General features: G+C 38.7%; 1 pseudogene; it reads left to right on the top strand.

Moving 5' to 3' along the window:
* LOC109393861 (40S ribosomal protein S23 pseudogene) overlaps positions 1 to 8,932 on the top strand; it is a 48,761-nt pseudogene extending 39,829 nt beyond the window's left edge.
* The last annotated feature ends 4,575 nt before the right edge of the window (positions 8,933 to 13,507 follow it).

Genomic DNA, 13,507 nt, shown 5'->3' with positions numbered 1-13,507 from the left:
GAAGACTGTTTTGAAGGCAAGTGAATATGGGTGATTGCACCCCTCTACTAGTACTTACACCAGAGTTAATGTGGTGAGCACACTTGTTAACCAGAACTGTCATCTCCAAATTGGGGACATGAAACAATGTGGAAATGATCCAGGGAGCAGTAATGATGACACTGGATTAGAACCCTGGGGGCCTTGTGGTTAGGTTTAAACTATAATAATTTCACCAATATTTAGCAATAATTGAATGTTTTTCATGTGCCAGGTGCTGTATTACTTAATCTTCACAAAACCTTATAAGGTAAATCTGATGATTCCCATTTTGAGACTTAAAAACCCCTAGAGGTTTAGAGATATTAAATCTTGTTTTTCAAGTTTATGCAGATTACCATCTGCATAAACCTAAAGGTGGTCAGACACCAAAGCAAGCATGTCAATGATTCTGTGAGTGCTTGCCACGGTAGTTGTGGGGATTTGAGACAAGGTCGCTCTTCTTTGGGTGACCATTTTTTCCAGTTATTGCCTATTAGTTAAATTTGAAGTTCTTTACAGTTCTCCTTCGTTCTGCTTCCTTCCTCTTTTCCACCCCTGGTTATTGTCTTCCCACTTCTCATATCACTCTCACGTTGGAAATAAAGGTCGTGATTCCTGTCCATTCTCTCCCTGAAACACAAAACCTGGATTAATTAGGAGCCAGAAATAGGATGACCAGTTAGTTTCTCTTTCTACGCACTTCAGCCCAGCGATCAGGATGAATTTAGATTAGGCATACTTAAGGAGAGCCATGAGTAATAACTATAAGCTTTGTCATAGATAACTGTATTGGGTGTGTTTAAATGTACAACTCTGTTTTTTTTATTATTATGTGATATTTCATGTTGACTTGTCAAACTGAAAAATACCCATATTGATTTTGCAGAAAGCTTCACATGTGAGATAAATGCACTCAAAGACTCCTCACAAGTAGCTCTTTGGGGCTTCAGATGTGAAATGGATCACTCCTCAATCTGTAATAGACCCTTCTGTGAAGCTCTTCAATCAAACCTGAGAATTCAAGGTGAAATTGAGGGGAGGATGGGAGACCCCGAGAGGGGAATTTGAGTGAACTAGCTGAGAAAGGAACCTGGGGTATTTGCTGTCTCTTTTTTTCCCATTTCTTTTCTTCAGCACAGGAAGGCTGTCAATCAATGCATGACCTTACATGCTGTATGTGTGTAATACCTGGGTACAAGGAGACAAGCTGTAGAGGGAGTGTCAATGCACCTTTGATTTCTTCCCATTTGTCATTTTTTCTGACAACCTTCAGGTTATTTTTAAAGTGGTTATTTTATACAGATTGATTATTAGAGTTTCTCTTTCCACCAAATGAAATTATTTATATTGTTATGCTTGATAGGAAGAATTTTTTATCTTTTGAGAAAAGCATAAATAATCTTTTGAAAAAAGTTAGTGATGTATGATAACTACTTTAGTTTGAAAGAAGTGTCATATTTTGTTAAGTAATGATCATAGTAAGTACATCTTATTTAGGAATCATGTTTGTAGATCATGTAATGACTTTTAATTAGTTTGTTCCCAGTAAAGCAATAAGACAGAGTTACCTCTAGTAAGGGAAACAGCGTTCTTCTGAAATTAGTTTTCATGTTACATTTTTTATTTATTTGGGGGCACATTTTCAGTTGGATATTTCTAGGTTAATTAAAAAGAAAGAAAAAAACTCTAGAATTTTTCAATGGGCTGTTTCATTTGGGGGAGCAGTGAATCCTGACACCAAACTATAAATAATAGAAACTATGCTCTGGAATTTATGCTCAAATATAGAATATGCTTGATAATAGTTTTTGATGCTCAAGCTGCTATGAAATGAAGGCTATCCCAGAACTGTGTCATAGTTTTTCCTAAGCCATGGAGACCGTGTTGTTTATAAAGCTTACATATTCGTATAATCTTAAGAGCATATTAATTGCCCAGGAGGTTTATATATTTGTTCTGCGCCTGTGATTAAAGATCACGGCAGCTTATACAGCGTAATTTTAGAGATGGAGAAAATGAGTATTGTAATACTTGCTACTCTCAGTTTCCTCTACAGCAATGCCCTTACACCTTTCTTTTTCAGGCATTTTGTAGCATCCTAAACAGAAGGATATTGAAGGGAGCTGATTCTGCTTTGATCCTTGTGCTTGTTGTCAAAGCGCTTGGGATTGAAGAGACTGTTGGCTACAATTGACTGTGACAATTAGGAGATGATCAGAGCCCTAGAGTGGAGCACTTAAAGGGTAATTTACATGTCAGTTTGTCGAATAAAAAAAAGATATTCAGCTAAGATTTTTTTTTTCCCCCTCAGAGCCTTGTAAACTGCAATTTGTGCTCTGGTAAGAAAAACCTGGCAGAGGAGTTAGGATAGCCATTACCATTTGAAAAGAAGCAATCATAAGGCCGCTGCTGAGCCCTTTGTCCACTAAAAATGCTGATTTGCAGGCAGTGAGTGAAAAAGTGGAACCGTCACTAAATAAAACCTTGAGCTAGGTAACTACCCTCCTACCCCCGCTTGGTGGTTTTTAGTGTTTGTTAAAGGTGCTTTAAAAATGTATCTTAAGTCCTATACTTACTATCATTATAACATTGTTATTGATCATGAATGCCCTTTCCTAAAAAAAATAATAAAAGGATGCATTGAGTAGGTGGTAGGCGGAACACACGCCAACAGTCAATTGAAAGGGCTAAAGCTGGCTATCAGATGTAGCTTATTCTCTTCCCTTTTGTATACCATCAGAATTTTTCTCTAGTCATCCTTCGCGCTATTCTATTTTACCCCTGCTGTATCAGTGTGCGTCTAGGTTTTTCCATTTTTATGTATAGTCCAATTTTAAAGTGGGAACTATATTTCTAATCTTCACATATTTAGCCGATTTAAGTGTACTTGGCTAAAAAAAAAAAAAAACGTAGGTTCAGTCCATGACTTGCTATACACATGTGATTGGTCATCTCTGTGCTTTTCTATCAGGTAATCTATATATACAAGTAAAAAAAAAAAAGCTAGCTAGAAAGCTAAAAGAGGATGATAGTCAGTAAATATATAGCGATAGCAGTTACGCATCATCCATTTAATTGTCAAATAGAATCAGAAAATTAGTTATTTCAAAAATTTTTGAGTCCTTTCACTCACCATGGAAATCATTAGCAAAAACAATAACATGTAGTTGCAGTATTTTCATTTATATAATTGTCAAAAACAAGAGGTAATGTATTGACACAACAATCCTGCTCAGACATGTTTAAATTTGGCGTGTATACATTTGATTCAGAGACACATATGAACTTTCTTTTTTCTTTTTTCTTAAGCTGAGCCATCCAGATACCTGTTGGCAGCTCAGCGGCAACTCAGCTTAGGCCGGGCATTGAACCGCTGTTGCTCAGAGCTCAAACTCTTGAGCGAGCTCTTAACCAACTGAGCCACTCGGCTGGCCCTCACATATGAACTTTCAATGGAAGATACATTTTACAATCCTTTTTTGGATACTTGGGTGTGGTGAAGGGCATTTGTGGAGAGGCAGCAGAGGGTTAGAAACAAGTTTGTTTTTCTCCTGAAACATCAGCTGTTATCTATGAGAGCTAAGAGCATGCGTGGCTTTCAAAAGCTAGAGGCTCCGACTGCCCAGCGCTGTTCCTCCATGTCCTTCACTGGGACACCGTGTGTCAGGAGACAGTCACCACTTCCAAACCAGAGGGGCTTTGTTTCTCTTCATTTGTGTCTAATACCTTATCAACAACAAACTTTGTTTTTTTCTTCAAGGGATGTCCTGTGAAAGGAACTGCATTCTACGTTTGGAGGTTTCTGAAAATCACAGTAGCCTGGTTGGGAGAAGACAGTAATTCAAAGACAGACATTGGTGCTTCCTCTGATTGTTTTACAGGAAGGCCCTGAGCGTCTTTATTAATAAAGTTTTATAACTTTCTAGTTTTCCTTGTGTGCATCTCCCCTCCTCCCCCCCCTTCAAAGAAGAAAATACAAGTAACGAAAAAAATAAGAGTGAGTAAGTAAATAGGTTATTAGGAGCAAAGAGGACAGTGAGAGAAGGAGTCAGAGAAGGTCTGGGCTTCCTTACCATGTGTCTGGAGACTGCAGGCAACCCTGTATCAAAAATCAGACACAGCAGGAGGTATTGGTCTCCCAGGTAATGGGTAAATGATGAGCAGATGAGCCATCCTCGTATTGATTTAAGCATTTTGTTCCAGCCAGTCACAATTAACTTTGATTTGTTTTTACTTTCCTCTTATAGGTTTGTATTTAAAACACTTTTGGAGCACTAATAGTATAAAATTCTGGTAACTGCACATTCTTCTTTTAGAGAGGTAATGAGTGAATGAATGAAAAGGCAGGGATTATTTGCCATTCTAAGCAGGAATCCTCAAATTTTTGCTTGACTGAAATTGTTTTGGAAGGTGAGTTGGAAGAAGAATCTTGCAACTAAAACGAAATGACTCTGCATGTGGTTTTTGGGTGTTTATCAAAGAATTCGGCAGAACTGTTCTGGGACTTACAAGGTGATTTACATTTTATTTATGAGAGATTATTTAGGCAAATCACATGAAAACATTTTAAAGTACGCATATTTGACTCTTAACAAGTATATGGGAGTCTTTTGAAAGCTTATTTGGAATTATTTGAAATGAGTTTTCCTATTACCTTTACTGTTTTTCAATATACAAATCGCTTTGTTGTGACAAAATAAATTATTGAAATGCTTTGAAAAGTTTTAAGAAACTGTGCCTAAGAAAACAATATGTAAATTGTTAGAGTTAATTCACATGTTAATTTATTGAAATGTTGTTGCTACTGAAAAGTCCTAGAACCTTTAGCACAACATTCCAGAACATTTACTGTCTTGTTTTAATAAGCTGTTCCTGCTTTGTAGGTGATTGGAGGCGGCACTAGAGTTGCCAGATTTAGCAAACAAAAATAAAGAATTCCTAGTTAAATTTGAATTTCTGATAAACAATAAATATTGTTTTTAGTATAAGTTATGTCCCATGCAATGTTTACATTTTATCTGGTAACCCTAGGTGGTACTCTGATTGGCTAGATATTGCAACCATGCATGGAATGGACAATTTAATTATTTATAAATTATAAATTGTCATTTATAAATCATTTTACCTTTAACTGTCAGATTAAATAGGCCAGCCAACTTGCTCCCTTCAAATAAAAATCAAAAGGCTTTTTACCTCCTTAATGCTGAGTTTGATTTCCCCCATCATGTTAGTAATTTCTGCCTGACTAACACAATGGAGACTTCAGAGAAGGTGACTGAGGGGTCTGGCTTACCAATATTGATCAGGCTGTGGCTGGAGTGTTTGGTGGTTACAGGAGTAGAGAAATGAATGATACAATGAGAATATATTATCTATATGAAGCCACACTTTTCCTTTGGTGGCAGTACTGTGACTATATAGGTAGCCAAATTTGAAACCCTTGCAATTCTGATCCTGATAGGGTCTTCTGGGAAGGGAAAGATTCTATGTCCTTGCACTTTTTTTTTAAAAGATTTTTATTGGAGAATTGGGGGGATGGGAACAGCACTGGGGAATTGGGGGAAGGGAAACAGACAAGCTGCTGTCGTTTTGTTCTTCAGTCTAGTTGTGGAGGACGTGGCTTCACTGGCCCAAGTTGGCACCATCATTGCGCTCTTCCCAGGAGAGGCAGATCAGTCGCCGGCTTCTGGACGGCCGCTCACTGAGGCTGCTGGCTACATACGGTAGCCCATGGCAACCCACTGCCACAGGGGCTGCAGCCTACGCCATCACCGGTGACTCACGGCACCCCAGCTCCAGGTTGAGCTGTTGTTCAGCATCTTAGCTGTGGAGGGCAATGTCACTGGCCCTCATATGTGGGATCTGAACTGGGGCCCTCTGGCATCCCAAGCCAGTTCGTAACCATTGCGCCACTCGGCCGGCCCTGTCCTTGCATTTTTATTTCATTTAACTTTGTTCACAATAATCTAGTTACTGTGAAAGAAGCTAAGTTAAACTTATAGAAAATCAGATTTCTCTTTGGGGCCAGCATTCATTTTTGCCAGCATCATTTCCATCTTACTCAGTTCAGGCCACGATAGCAAAGTACCATGGACTGTGTGGTTGACGAACAAAAGACATTTCTCACAGTTCTGAAGGCTGGAAGTCTGAGATCAGAGTGTCCTCATGGTCAGGTTCTTGTGAGGACCCCCTCAGGTTTGCGGATGGCTGTCTTCTTCCTGTGTTCTCACTGGGTGAAAAGCAGAAAGCTCTGGCTCCTTCAATTTCTTAAACTGAAGGGCACTACTCCCATTCCTGAGGGCTCCACACTCATAACCTCATAGCCTCCCTAAGGCCCCACCTCCTAACACTGTTACATTGGGTGTTAGGATTTCAACACATGAGTTTAAGGGGGTCACAGACATTCAGTCGCTAACAATCCCTCACTGTCTTGATGCTTTTCATCAGCACCTGTCAGATACTGTCTGTCAGAAGGACTATTTGTAGCATAAAAGTTTGGAGCCCTGTTCCCTGTCCTTGAAACCCCTTCTCATTTCAGGCATAGCTTCAGTGGACAGTTCCCGGAAAGCCTCAGTCTCCTGAATATTTTTTGCGTCCTCCTAGTTTCTGCCTCAGAGCCTTCTCCAGAACTGCTGAAGCCCACTCTCAAGTTTATTGTGAAATAAACTTCAGGGGAAGCTCTCAACTGACGAGAGGCAGGCGCCTGTGGATAAATGTTCCAGCCATGTATCGTTCAGACAGGTATTACTGAGAAGCACTCTGCTTGCTTCTCTGAGGTTCCATCGCCCATAGCAGGGATTTTATGTAAGCTTATGGTACATTATTTAGCTTTCCCCCCAATCCTTCTTCATTCTCTCCATTCCCTCACGCCTATTTCTAGGGATAACCAACATGCATCCAATTGCTTGTCTCAGGCTCTGCTTTCGGGGGAGCCCCAGCTAAGGACTCCCGGTGCTCCTTTCCTCCCAGCACCACAGTCATCTCCTTGCCCAGGGTCTAGGTATTTTGCTTCCTGTGGTTTCATCAAGGTTTACTTATTATCAGAGGAAGAGAGTTCTGCCACTGCATCTACTACAAAAACTGAATCATATTGGTTACCAAACACTTCATAGAAACTCACCTTACCTGAACTCACCTTTACAATAAAAAGCACTTTTTATCAACTTCCTGCTACATGTGAGGGCATATGCAAAGACACCCATGCAGAAGCATGTCACCAAGAAAGAATCAGTATTTCTGTTTTACAGATAAAGAAACTGAGACTCAGTATAATTAAGGGATTTTTAAAAAAAATATTTCATTGGGGAATTGGGGGAGGGAACAGTGCTGGGGAATCGGGGAAGGGGAACAGACAAGCCCCTGTCCCCTCATTCTTCAGTCTAGTTGTGGAGGACGTCACCCCACTGGCCCATGTTGGTATTGTGATCATTGCGCTCTTCCCGGGGGAGGCAATTGCTCGCAGGCCATCAGGTAGCCACTCACGCCGGCTACTGGCCATGCATGGTAGCTTACAGCAGCCCACTACAGACCCACTGCAGCCTACGCTGTCGCCGGCAACCCACAGCAGCTCAGCTCCAGGTCAAGCTGTCACCCACCATCCTAGCCGCAGAGGGCACAGTGTCACTTGCCCACATGGGATCCGAACCAGGGGCCATGTTGCTCAGAGCCGGTGCTCCCAAGCCAGTAACTCCCAACCAACAAGCCACTTGGCAGGCCCGGGTTTTTTTTTTTAAAGATTTTATTGGGGAATTGGAAGAGGGAACAGCGTTGGGGAAACAGGGAAGGGGAACAGACAAGTTGTTGTCCTTTTGTTCTTCAGTTTTGTTGTGGAGGACGTCGCTTCACTGACCCATGTTGGTATTGTGATCATTGCACTCTTCCCGGCTGAGGCAGATCGGTCGCCGGCCATTGGACAGCTGCTCACGGAGGCTCACGGCAGCTTTTGCTGACTGCTGGCCGCTCTCGCTGGCTGCCAGCCACTCACGGTGGCTCAGGGCAGCCTATTGCAGCCTACGCCGTTGCCAGCGACTCACAGCAGCCCAGCTCCAGGTTGAGCTGTTGTTCACCATCTTAGTTGTAGAGGGTGCAACATCACTGGCCCATGTGGGATCCGAACCAGCAGCCCTGCTCCTCAGAGCTCGTGCTCCCAAGCCAACTCTTAACCAATGAGCCACTCAGCTGGCCCAAGGGATTTTGTTTTCAATGACCACAAAGCTAGTAAATAGCAAAATAAGCATTGAGTTCTGACCTATCTGAAGCCAAAGCCCGTTCTTTTAACCACTACATGATAGAGCCCTCCATATAAAGCTCTTAGAAATTAAAATGTCTTTATCAAATATTAATATGGGTGGCTGAAGAGATAACTGGGTAGAAAGCAGGGCAATGAAAGTTAGTTTATTTCAAATAAGGAAAACATTTTATAAAGAAGCTTCTGTTTTTGTTTTTGTTTTGCTCAGGCCCATGGTACCAACAAGATGGTCAAGTGTCATGGTCTTCTTACAGCCAGGAAGTTCCATGGCCACCTGGAAGGTCAGATTGGTGTGACAAAGAGTACAAGAAATACAAGGAAACCCACTTGGGCACAGCCCTGGAGAGAAACCCATTTGGATGTGCTTTCTACGCACAGGGAAAAGGTAGGGTTGAAACTGAACAGCCAAATTCTGCCTCAGAAAGTGTGTTGAGGTCCTGTTGATCAAGAAAGGAAAAAAAAAAATCACAGCCTTTGTATCCGATGGTGGTTGCTTGAATTTTATTAAGAAAAATTATGAAGTTCTGGTTGATGGACTTGCTGGATTTGGTAGCAAAGGTCACACTTTTGGTGACATTCCTGGAGTCTGCTTTAAGGCTGTCAAGGTAGCAAATGTTTCTCTTTTTCTTACACAAGGACAAGAAAGAAAGACTGAGATCATAAATTTCTATGGAAAAAACATGGTAGTAAAACATTTTCATGCAAAAAAAAACAACACCTTCCAATATTAACTTATAATTCAACAAAAACTTTGGAGTACTGGTTTCTTCATAAGACCTGGAGCTCCACAAATCTATGTCTGTTTTGGTTCATCATGCATCACACATGGTAGGCCTTGATAAATATGCATTGGAAGAATTAATTGGTGTATTGTGGAATATAGTTTAAATTTACTTCAATGAACCCAAATTTTTAGTGATCCACTTTATTAAAAAATGGACTTTGGCATCTTTTAAGATGATTTGCAACGTGAAAAAAATTAAAATTCTGATCGTGTCATATAATTTAAGACAAAGCGTTTAGAAAAAAATGTTATAATTTTGTTTTCAATGAAATACTGCAATTTCAGTTAATTTAAAACAATTGGAGGCAAAGGGAAGTGGAAAGATTCTATCTGATGTTACAATAGGCATATAATTAGAGAGGTCGAGAAGTGCTAGAATGCAAAGGTCGAATGTAGTAAACATGAACTTCTGTGGAGATAGGGAGAGGCTACCCAGAAAACCCACAAGAGGATCTATTTTCCACTTAGAAAAGGGCGGAAGAGTTAGTAGTCCTTCTTTACAACATTGCTTGGAGAAATGAGGACCCATGGCAGCTTTTTTCTGACTCTCCCTGTCTTGATAAAATTAATATATTTCATAAGTATTAGAATTCTGAACTCCTTAGGAGCTCACTATATTTTGGGATCAATTCTATAAACTAACGTCTTTATCCTATAGCATCCCTTGATGGAGATATAGGGGCTTACCCATACAAATCTTCCCTGACTTTATTGATGGAACTTGAAATTCTCTGCAAATTGCCATGCAGTTAGGAATCCAACTATATGACATTTCTGAAACCTTCATGAAATTGTTAGTTTTGAACAATAAAAAGGATGAATACATCCAATTTCTATTTGTGCTTTGCTGCTTACTGTTGGTTTCATGTGGCAACTATAGTAACTGGTAGCCCCTTGAGAGTGAAACCAGAAACTGCCACAGTCCTAGTACTATCATCACTGGCAGAATTAACCACAGCAGTGAAAAATAACAACATCAAATGCAACTTGATCTTTCCATGGTCAGCAATGGGAGCTATGTAACAAGCAAAAGTAGGTGTTGTCTATTGGATTGCCAAACTGTAAAACAGAAGTTTAATGTTTTGACATTCACCATGTTGATGGAGAACACTTTCAGACAGATTCACTACAAATTAAAGGAACTTCCACATATGTATGAATGTCTAAAGGATGCTGTTTAAGTTTTTTGTACATGAGAACCAAACTACTTGCCTACAGATTAAGTTTTTTTGACTGCCTTGCAACTAAATATTGACTTTGATGTTGAAAAGCTCTCCAGTTCTTCCTTATATATGCATAAATGATAAGTGACATGGTCAGAATTACTGAAACACTCAGGGTGAGTGTTTTTGTCCCTGGATCTCTCTGCTAGAGAGATAGGCAAGGGCCAGACCAACATACATGGTCCTTATATTTAAGTTGTTCTTTGGTTAACAGCACACTTACATAACTTCTGCATGTCACTAGGGACTTGATTGTGTTGTCACATAATTAATTATTTGACTAATAGTCTCTGATCTTAAAGACATTTTGACTTTTCATCCAGGCAAAAATTTAGGCACTGGTAGAATCTAGTGTATTCATTTTTATTTTATTATTCACTTGTTCTCTAAGTGTGATGTTCTCTACACACTGTCTTATTACTTAATACTTAATGTACTTAATATAGTACTTAGAGAATATGTGACCAATAACATAAAATTAGTCCAGTTTTACTAACTATTCCAAAATTTGCAAACAGAAAGACCTGATAGAATAAAGCAGGCCATAGAAAACATGATTTTCCCATAGAACTTAGTTATGTGAACTTGAATAGTCCTATTACTTCTCAGACTTCCTTTCCTTAATATTTTAAATAAAGGAATTGAAACAAATGATCTTTAATTTTTTTCCCCAGCTCTATCTTCTATGCATTTGTTCAATGATAATTAATAGCATAAGTACATAATAGGTACTATAATTGGAAGGATATACTTTCATTTTTCTTGAGTGTTTCAAATTTTAATAACTTTAATTTAGGTAGAGCACTAACATTTTCTGTGGAACTCTAAGAATACATTAACTCTTTGACTAAAATTTTTGGTTTTTGATGAATAGGCACAAAATAATTAAGAATTTATAAAACGTTTTCACCTTATTCACGTGTCAAAAACCCAGCAATAAAAATGAAAACTTCCTCTTTTTAGAGTAGTGTACATGGACTTTTGTTAGTTCCAGGATGATAACAAAGTGTTAGAATTATAGACTGTAGAATCGCAGATTTATGTTTGCTAGACTGAGAGAAAGTATAGTCTAAAGAACGTGTCGATTTATGTATATCCTCAAGATTTTGGTATCTAGTCTCAGGCTGTTTGTCCATTTTTGGGATTCATATTCTATTTCTAAGTTTTAACCTCAGAGTAACTCTTAGAATACAAATATGATTGACCAAAGGTTAGCTGTGGGATTCAGTAGGTTATGAATATAGATGGTAAAAAAGGTAAAACATCAGAAAAAGTTAATTTGTCTGACCAAAACTAAGAGAAAAACTGATTTAAAAATTTTGTATATTATTCGGAACCCTAAAAAAATCATACTCATTAATCAAGTCTGAAAATATGTTCAGAATTTATTTATTTTATTTAAAAATATTTTTATTAAAATGTAGCTAACATACAATATTATATTAGTTTCAGGTGTACACAGTAGTTATTCAACATTTATATACCTAAAGATATGATCACCTTAAGTCCAGCAACCATCTGACACTGTACCATGCTATCACAATACTATTGACTATATTCCCTATGCTGTACATTACATCCCCATGACTTGTTTTATACCTGGAAATTTGAGCCTTTTATTCTCCTTCACCTTTTACCCCCCTTTTTAAATTTTGCAATTACAGTTAACATTCAATATTATTTTATATTAATTTCAGGTGTACAGCATAGTGGTTAGACATTTATGTAATTTAAGAAGTGATCCCTCTGACTAGTCTAGCACTCACTTGGCAATATACATAGTTACTACCATATTGTTGACTATAGTCTCTGTGCTTTACTTTACATCCCTGTGACTTCTTAATGCTTTAACATTTTTCACCCTGTCCCCCAACCCCTCTCCCATCTATCATGCCAATAAATCTAGTACCCATCTAACACCATAGTTATTACAATATTATTGACTATATTCCTTATGCTATACCCTATGTCCCCATGACTACTGTGTAACAACCAATTTGTACTTCTTAATCCCTTCCCCTTTCTCACCTATTCCTAACCCCTCTCCCATCTGGCAACCATCAAAATGTTCTCTGTACCTATGAGTTTCTGTTTTATTTGTTTATTTTGTTCTTTAGATTCCACATATAAGCAATATCACATTGCATCTGTCTTTTGCTGTCTAACATACTTCACTTGGCACAATACCCTTCAGGTCCATTCATGCCGCTGCAGATGGCCAGAACCCATCCCCTTCCATGGCGGAGCAATATTCTATTGTATATATGTACCACCTACTCTTTTTCCATTCATCCATTGATAGACACCCAGGCTGCAGGCACATCTTGGCCATTGTAAACAGTGCTGCAATGAGCATATGGATGCACACGGCCCCTTGATGCAGCATTTTGGGCTTCTTAGGATAATTGTCCAGTAGTGGGATTACTGGGTCCTTTTTTGTCACTTGTTATAGTTTTTGTTTTGAAGTCTATTTTGTCTGGTATAAGTATTGTTACTGCAGCTTTTCTTTTTCTTTCCCTTTCCATTTTCATGAAATCTTTTCCCCATCCCTTTACTTTCAGTCTGTGTGTATCTTTTGATCTGAAATGAATCTCTTGTAGGCAGCATATATAAGGGTCTTGTTTTCTTATCCGTTTAGCCACCCTATCTTTTGATTAGAGCATTTAATCTATTTACATTTAAAGTAATNAAGCCCCTCTAAGATTCCTTATAACACTGATTTGGTGGTGATGAACTCCTTTAGCTTATTCTTGTCTGGGAAGCTTATTATCTGTCCTTCAGTCCTAAATGATAGCTTTGCTTAATAGATTGATTCTGGTTTTCGGTCTTGGCTTTTTATTACTTTGAATATTTTCTGCCAATCCCATATATTTGACCTGAAACAATAAAATACATAGAAGAAAACATAGATTTTAAACTTGTGGTCCTTAGTCTTAAAGGGGATTTTATGGAGTTGACCCCAAAGACAAGGGAAGTAAAAGCAAAACTAAATGAATGGGACTACCCATATTTCCCCATGTATAAGACACATGCTTTTTCAAAAAATTTGGGGTCTAAAAACTGGGTGCATCTTATACAGTGGTTGTAGATGTTTTTTTACTTGCATTTCTCGCAAGTGATGAGGAGTTGTATGAATTTTATGATGAATAAAACTTGAGTTCAATAACGTTATGTAATACATTTTTTTTCAAATTTTGGGCCCCAAAATTAAGGTGCGTCTTATACATGTGA

The sequence above is a fragment of the Hipposideros armiger genome, unplaced genomic scaffold (genome assembly GCF_001890085.2).
Source record: "Hipposideros armiger isolate ML-2016 unplaced genomic scaffold, ASM189008v1 scaffold_394, whole genome shotgun sequence".
NCBI lineage: Eukaryota > Metazoa > Chordata > Mammalia > Chiroptera > Hipposideridae > Hipposideros > Hipposideros armiger.
Note: the sequence above shows the minus strand (reverse complement) of the source record. Positions and strands in the feature narration are given on the sequence as shown.